The sequence below is a fragment of the Canis lupus genome, chromosome 18 (genome assembly GCF_003254725.2).
Source record: "Canis lupus dingo isolate Sandy chromosome 18, ASM325472v2, whole genome shotgun sequence".
Classification (NCBI taxonomy): Eukaryota; Metazoa; Chordata; class Mammalia; order Carnivora; family Canidae; genus Canis; species Canis lupus.
In genome coordinates, this window is record NC_064260.1 from 34,531,986 (window position 1) to 34,539,202 (window position 7,217).

A 7,217-nucleotide genomic window follows, 5' to 3' on the forward strand; every position below is an offset into this window, starting at 1 on the left:
AGTCAGTTAAGTGTCTGCCTTGGGTTCAGGTCATGATCTCAGGGTCGTGGGACCCAGCCACACCCAGGGCTCCCTGCTCAGTGGGGAGTCTGCTTCTCCCTCTGCCCCTCCCCCTGCTCATGCTCTCTCGTGTGCGCACGCGCTCTCTCTCTCTCTCTCTCTCTCTCTCGAATAAATAAATAACCTTTTAAAAAAAATAGGTCTGGAAAGGGAAACACACTCACAAGGAAACAGTGAAACTTAAGCCTTGGTGACATGATAAAACCAGTAAGAGAGCACAGCACAGGGAGAAATGAATTCTGCCTGGAAGGAGGTTGGGATAAGCTTTCCAGAAAAGGTGACATTTGAGTTCTTTTAAAACAAGCAGGATTTATGGGACACCTGGGTGGCTCAGCGGTTGAGCATCTGCTTTGGGCTCAGGGCGTGATTCTGGAGACCCGGGATCCAGTCCCACATCAAGCTCCCTAAATGGAGCCTGCTTCTCCCCCTGCCTGCGTCTCTCACAAATAAATAAAATCTTTAAAAATAAAAAAATAAAAATAGCAGGATTTCACCCAATTAATAAGTGTCTAGAGTGAAAGAGGAGGTGAGAAGGGGGACATTGGGACGCCTGGGTGGCTCAGCGGCTTGGCGCCTGCCTTCAGCCCAGAGTGTAATCCTGGAGACCCTGGATCGAGTCCCACATTGGGCTCCCTGCACAGAGCCTGCTTCTCCCTCTGCCTGTGTCTCCATTAATAAATAAAATATTAAAAAAAAAAAAAGAAAAGAAAAGAAAAGTGGGGCATTTTACTCAGAGGGCACACGTGAAGGCACAGGAAGATGAGAACAAGTGGCCCACGCTGAAGAGGGAAAGATGGGTTGGGGAGAGCCTGTGAAATGGCTAGTTTTATTTAAAAAACAAAAACTGAAAAAAGGAAAACTGTGTGGAGGTTCCTTAAAGAGTTAACAATAGATCTGCCCTAGACCCAGCAATTGCACTGCTGGGGATTTACCCCAAAGATACAGATGCACTGAAATGCCGGGACACCTGCACCCCGATGTTTGTAGCAGCAATGTCCACAATAACCACACTGTGGAAGGAGCCTCAGTGTCCATCAAAAGATGAATGGATGAAGAAGATGTGGTTTACGTATACAATGGAATATTCCTCAGCCATGAGAAACGACAAATACCCACCATTTGCTTCGACGTGGATGGAACGGGAGGATATTATGCTGAGTGAAGTAAGTCAATCGGAGAAGGTGAAACATTATATGGTCTCATTCATTTGGGGAATATAAAAAATAGTGAAAGGGAATAAAGGCGAAAGGAGAAAAAAATGAGTGGGAAATATCAGGGAGGGAGACAGAACATGAGAGACTCCTAACTCCGGGAAACGAACAAGGGGTGGTGGAAAGGGAGGCGGGCGGGGAGGTGGGGGTGACTGGGTGACAGGCACTGAGGGGGGCGCTTGATGGGATGAGCACTGGGTGTTATGCTACATGTTGGCAAATTGAACTCCAATAAAAAAAGAAAGAAAAAAAAAAAAAACGAAAAAAACCCCACACAACTCTTCACCTAGATTTTTGACTTCTCCGTTCCCACCAACCGTATTTCCCACACATGCTGCGTCCGTGGTAAGCCTGCCTTCCAGACGCCCACTGAGTATCTGTTGACAGCTGTGTCCTCCCCGCGAGGTCGGCGCGTGTGGAGGGAAGCGTGGGCGTTGGCCTCAGGCGGACCCGGGTTCCAATTCGGACCCTTCCCTCGCTGTGGAACTTCAGTTTCCTCATCTGCCAACCAAACGCAGCGACCTACTCCTTGGATGGGGGGGGGGGGGGGGGGTGGTCGGGACGACGGGCGCGCACCGCGGCGGCCGCGACAGGGCTGCCGGGGGCGCGGCTCTCAGCTGCTCCTTCATTCCAGCAGCTCCTGCTCCGCCCGACAAGGGGCCCGAGGGGAGGTCGTCGCGCGCGCCGCCGCCACAGACTCCTCACAGGAAGGGTCTGTCAGCAAAGGCAAGGCGCTCGGTCCGCCGACGCCGGGCCCGCTCCCTCCCGCAGCCGGCGCCCCTCGCCCCCGGGCTCCGATGTAAACAACCGTGCGGGCGGCGGCGGGCGGCGGGGCGGCCCCGAGGGGAGGGACAAAGGCCGCCCTACGCCGCCACCCGCCGCGGCCCCTGCCTCTCCCTCCTCCACCCGACCGCGCGGGACCCGACCTGCCCGGAGGAGCCGAAGAAATGCCTGTGACTCGCACCTGGCGCCTCCCGTGCGGGCCCCGCGGGGCTGCCGGCCTCCGTGCGCGTCCCTCACCTGCCGCGGAGTCGGCGTTCTCCCTCCTGCAGCTCGGGCCGGAGCGAGGCGGAGGCGCGGAGCGACGCGCGGCGAGCACGGGATGCTTCAGCCTCCGCCCTTCTGAGGCCGCATCCCCCGGCGCGCTGCGGGCCGTCCTCCCAGCCCGGCTCCGGTGGGCAGCGGCCAGCGCGGTCGCCCCTCCAGCGTCGCCGAGGAGGACGCAGCCCTCTAGCCGGGAGGCCCCCGCCCCTCGTAGGGCGGCGCCATGTTTCCGTACGGAAAGGCGGGGGGTGGGGGGGCGCGGTCCCGTGCGGGCCGAGGGCGCTCAGCGGGCGGGGGCTCGAGCCGGGAGACGCCATGTTTCCGTACGGAGACTCGGAGTCGGCCGGCGGGGCTCAGTGGGAGGGTGGCTCCGAGCCGGGCGGCGCCCGCCCCGTGCTGGGCGGCGCCATGTTTCCGTACGGAAGGGTGGGCGCCGCTGGAGTGTGAGGCGGGAGCGGAGCACGTGGTAGAGGCTGCGCGGACTCCGTCAAGGGAAAGGAGACCGGCCGCGAATCCGTGAGCTCGTTCAGAGCCTCCCCCGCTCGGGTCTTCAGGCTTCGGTAGTACCGTCGTCGGGTTTCCGTAGCTGCACGTTGTTTACTATTCCCTCAGTTTGGAAAAAAAAACCAGGTAGCCGAGGCTCCCTTCAGTGGCACAGAGTCACTGTCGGGGGGCGGGGCGGGGGAGGTCATCGCTTCTATCTAAGTGGCTGCCACACTTTGTCGACAGAAAGAGCGAGACTTCAGCCCCGCAGAGACGCGGGGCGAGGGGACGAAGGGCTCCGGTGACGGTCCAGCCTGGTGTCGGTAAGGCGTGCGCGCTTGCAGGCATTTTAGGACCTGGGAGTTCTGGAAGGGAAGCCGCGGTGCCGAGCCAGGCGGGTTCCGGAGCCTCGGCTCCCTCCGTCACAGGCACTGGGGGCCGCGATTATCTCAGCGCTGGACTGGAGGCTGCTCCAAAAAAAACAAAAAACAAAAAAAAGGGGCTTTTCTCACCTTTTTTAGCAGTTCGATCGCGAACTACGTGAATAGGAACAGTTTTTGTACCTAAGCTTTTTTTTTTTTTTTTTTAAGATTTTATTTATTTATTCATGAAAGACACACAGAGAGAGAAGCAGGTTCCATGCAGGGAGCCCGACGTGGGACTCGATCCTGGGTCTCCAGGATCACACCCTGGGCCAAATGCAAGCACTAAACCACTGAGCCACCCAGGGATCCCTATAGCTAATCTTAAAAAAATAAAAGCTATGTGGGTTTTTTTTTTTTTGTGATTTGTAAAAATTCTTACTTTTATTTATTTTATATGACTTTTTAGTGGAGTTTGATATGCCAACATATAGCATAACCCCCAGTGCTCATCTCGTCAAGTGCCCCCCTCAGTCACCACAACCCCCCCTCCAACCTCCCTTCCACTACCCCTTGTTCGCTTCCCAGAGTTAGGAGTCTCTCATGTTCTGTCACCCTCACTGATTCTTTTCTTTTCTTTTCTTTTCTTTTCTTTTTTTAAGATTTTCTTTATTCATGAGAGACACAGAAGAGGGGCAGAGACACAGGCAGAGGGAGAAGCAGGCTCCATACATGGAGCCGGATGTGGGACTCGATCTGGGGTCTCCAGGATCACACCCTGGGCCGAATGTGGCGCTAAACCGCTGAGCCACCCGGGCTGCCCCTCACTGATGTTTTCCACTCATTTTCTCTCCTTTACCCTTTATTCCCTTTCACTATGTCTTATACTCCCTGAATTAATGAACATATAATGTTTGTCCTTCTCCAATTGACTGACTTCACTCAGCATAACACCCTCCAGTTCCATCCACCTAAAGCAAATGGTGGGTATCTGTCGTTTCTAATGGTTGAAAGCTTGTGATTCTTAACTGTTCAATTGAAAAAATGCTGCAAGACTGAGCATAAGTCACGTATGCCTTAATTAAGCAAAATGATGGTAATAAGTCTACCCATAGCCTATAAAACTTGTTAAATTTAACTAGAAAAGCAAGATTTAGTGAAATTAGTGCTCTCAGACACTGCTGAATAGATCACACGTGGGCAGGTACTCCTGGAGTCTTGAAAGCTTAGTGCAATACAACACCCTCCAACCTTTCATCAACTGCCACATGAGGTTTTTTTTTTTTTTTCTTACATACGCACATGAAAGTCCTCAGGTGAGGATTCACTTTAGGAGAGGGGAAAAAAAAAAAAAAGCCAAAAGCCTTAAGATACTCAACTGGAATAAAGATTCACCAAAGAAAATACTCAGTTTTCACTTCTGAGTCCAGACTAATATACCAAAGAGTCTCTAGATGAGTGGTTCTCAACCCTGACTACACCCTAAAATCCTCTGGGGGTAGGGGAGTATTCTAAAACGATTATCTGAAACTCTGGGGGTGATGCCAGGGAAAAACTAAGCTTTCTAGGTGATTCCAACGTGCAGCCGGTTAAGAACCACGTCGCTAGAGAGATCCACTCTTCCCCTCACCCCATCCCTACTGAGAGTCTACTACCTTCTTGTAGGGAATAATATAAACAGTTTTCACTTCTGGAGGTGACATTGCTACACTATCAAAACCAGTAGTTTCACTTGTAATGGTTTCTTATCTTCTGATAGATCTGGAACTGTTTCCTTTAAATATTAAGAACCTATTGACACAATTTTTTTGGCTGCAAGTACCGGAAACTCAAATTACCTCAAAATAGAGTTCACTGCAAGGCTAGGTAGGGTTGGGAAGGAGAAAGCTGGCAGCTGTTCTAGAGATCAGTACTGTTGTCATCTCCCCAAGACACACAGGATGGTTCTCATCACATCTCTGCTCCTTGCTGCGATCTCCTGCACTCTTCTGAATCACAGGCTGGTTTCTCTATTTTCTTAGTTGTTACTCCCTTCTATTTTTTATTTTTTATTTTTTATTATTTTTTTTATTTATTTATGATAGTCACACACACAGAGAGAGAGGCAGAGACACAGGCAGAGGGAGAAGCAGGCCCCATGTACCGGGAGCCCGACGTGGGATTCGATCCCGGGTCTCCAGGATCGCGCCCTGGGCCAAAGGCAGGCGCCAAACCGCTGTGCCACCCAGGGATCCCTATTTTTTATTTTTTCTATATAGAATTTCCTTGGCAAAGCTGACTTTTGTGTAAAATCAGTCCTATGCCTATAGGGAAGTTGTCCTTGGATCAGTGCTCAGCCCAGGTCTACTCAGCTAAGGTGGTGGCAAGGCTCACGGTCACCTAGGCACGAGGTGTATAAGTGGGGATGGGTCCCCAGGGGATATGGATGAGTGAATGAGGGCACACAGCAAGCAGCTGACAGTCGAGGGATACGGAATGGTTGCCCACAGCATTCAGGGTAGCACACGACCTACACCTTAAAACTCTTGACCATGCTCGCAGTAAATAGAGCCAATTTTTCTTAAAATTTTATTCTTGTAGGACGCCTGGGTGGCTTGGTTGGTTGGGTGTCTGCCTTCGGCTCAGGTCATGATCTTGGGGTCTTGGAATCAAGCCCTGCATTGGGCTCACTGCTTAGCAGGGAGTCTGCTTCTCCCTTTTCCTCTGTCCCCTCCCTTGCTTGTTTTCACTCTCTCTTCTCAAATCTTAAAAAAACAAAAACTATTCTTTCTTAGGAAGTTTGAGGTAAACTGGTCTTGCTAGGTTTTCTGTGAAATTATAATTCTATTAGAATGATACTGCTTCTAGGGACATGAATGTAATAACTAGGCGGTTAGTTCTGGCTTCCCCTGAAGAAGTGGTGTTAGTTTTGTTTGCCAAATAATCATTCAATTATGTGCAAAGTAAAGGTTGCAAGTCAGATAGTACACACAGTTGCTCTGCACTCATGTACAGTCTCTAGATGGATTAGTCGTTTTCAACCCTGATTACACCTGAGAATCTCCTAGGGGGCAGGAGTTCTAAAATGATCATCTGAGACTCCAGGGGTGATGTGAGGGAAGAACTGTTAAATTTCACAGGTGATCTGAGTGTTCAGCCAGGCAAGAACCACCTCCACGCCCCGAATGTGGTCTCATCACACTTTCAGTAATTTCTGAAAACTTCCTAAACACTTAAGTCACGAACCATCTTCTCTTTTTCACATAGTAAAGACAACTGCCTTCCCTTACCTATGAAAACCAAAACCAAGAAACCTGACAAAGTTATTCCCTGCTTTATTAGGAGAACAGGAATCACAGATACAGAGTCCTCAACCTTCTATTCAAAGACTAGTTGGTATCAGATGTTAGAAAATAAGATTGACGTAGTAGCATATTGGCGCATCATTTGAATTCTCCCTGCCGCTCTTTTAAGATTTTTTCTTTTTAAGTAATCTCTATACCCAGCGTAGGGTTCAAAAGCACAACCCAGAGGTCAAGTCACACACATCAAATGACTAAACCAGCCTAGTGCCCTTCCTACCTCTCTTTAAAAGTCAAAGTAGGGATGCCTGGATGGCTCAGTGGTTGTGTGTGCCTTCAGCTCAGGTACTAATCCAGGATCAAGTCCCACATTGGGCTCCTTGCTTCTTCCTCTGCCTATATCTCTGCCTCTCTCTTGCTCTGTGTCTCTCATGGATAAATAAATAAAATCTTTTAAACAAAGTCGAAGTAGAAAAATTGTTTCCTTTTAATCTTTTAATTATTGTATGGATGAAGTTTCAAATTGTAATTGTAGTATATTGCTGGTCTATTTACCAAATATATCTTGATAGTGCAGTTCCAAAATAATCATAACCTTGGATGAAAAGTTGAAGATCTTAGTGCAAATGACTAGTTCAAAAGAAATACAGGATACGAGAGGAACATAAGAGATAGTACAGGCTTGCAATCAGCACAATCCAGATTGTGGGAAACTAAAGAACTGACTGGGTTAGGTTTATTTGATGACAGGGAAGGAGGACCAGTGAAAAGAACAT

The 7,217-nt window shown here is 49.8% G+C and overlaps 1 protein-coding gene and 1 long non-coding RNA gene across 7 annotated transcripts in view; one reads left to right on the forward strand and one right to left on the reverse strand.

Moving 5' to 3' along the window:
• TCP11L1 (t-complex 11 like 1) overlaps positions 1-2,558 on the reverse strand; it is a 38,855-nt gene extending 36,297 nt beyond the window's left edge. Inside the window, exon 1 of one of the 4 annotated variants that reach the window (XM_025452416.3) lies at positions 2,292-2,558. The gene's annotated coding sequence lies outside the window, so the exon portion shown is untranslated. The other 3 variants (XM_025452417.3, XM_035701464.2, XM_025452414.3) reach the window with 3 other exon arrangements.
• The window catches only part of LOC118351350 (uncharacterized), a 36,095-nt gene continuing 31,422 nt past the window's right edge, over positions 2,545-7,217 (forward strand). For 2 of the 3 annotated variants that reach the window (XR_004806661.2, XR_004806663.2), the window contains exons 1-2: positions 2,545-2,945; positions 3,022-3,121. This is a non-coding gene — a long non-coding RNA (uncharacterized LOC118351350). Of the gene's footprint in view, positions 2,946-3,021; positions 3,122-3,388; positions 4,450-7,217 lie in introns of those variants that run through there. The other variant, XR_007403677.1, reaches the window with a different exon arrangement.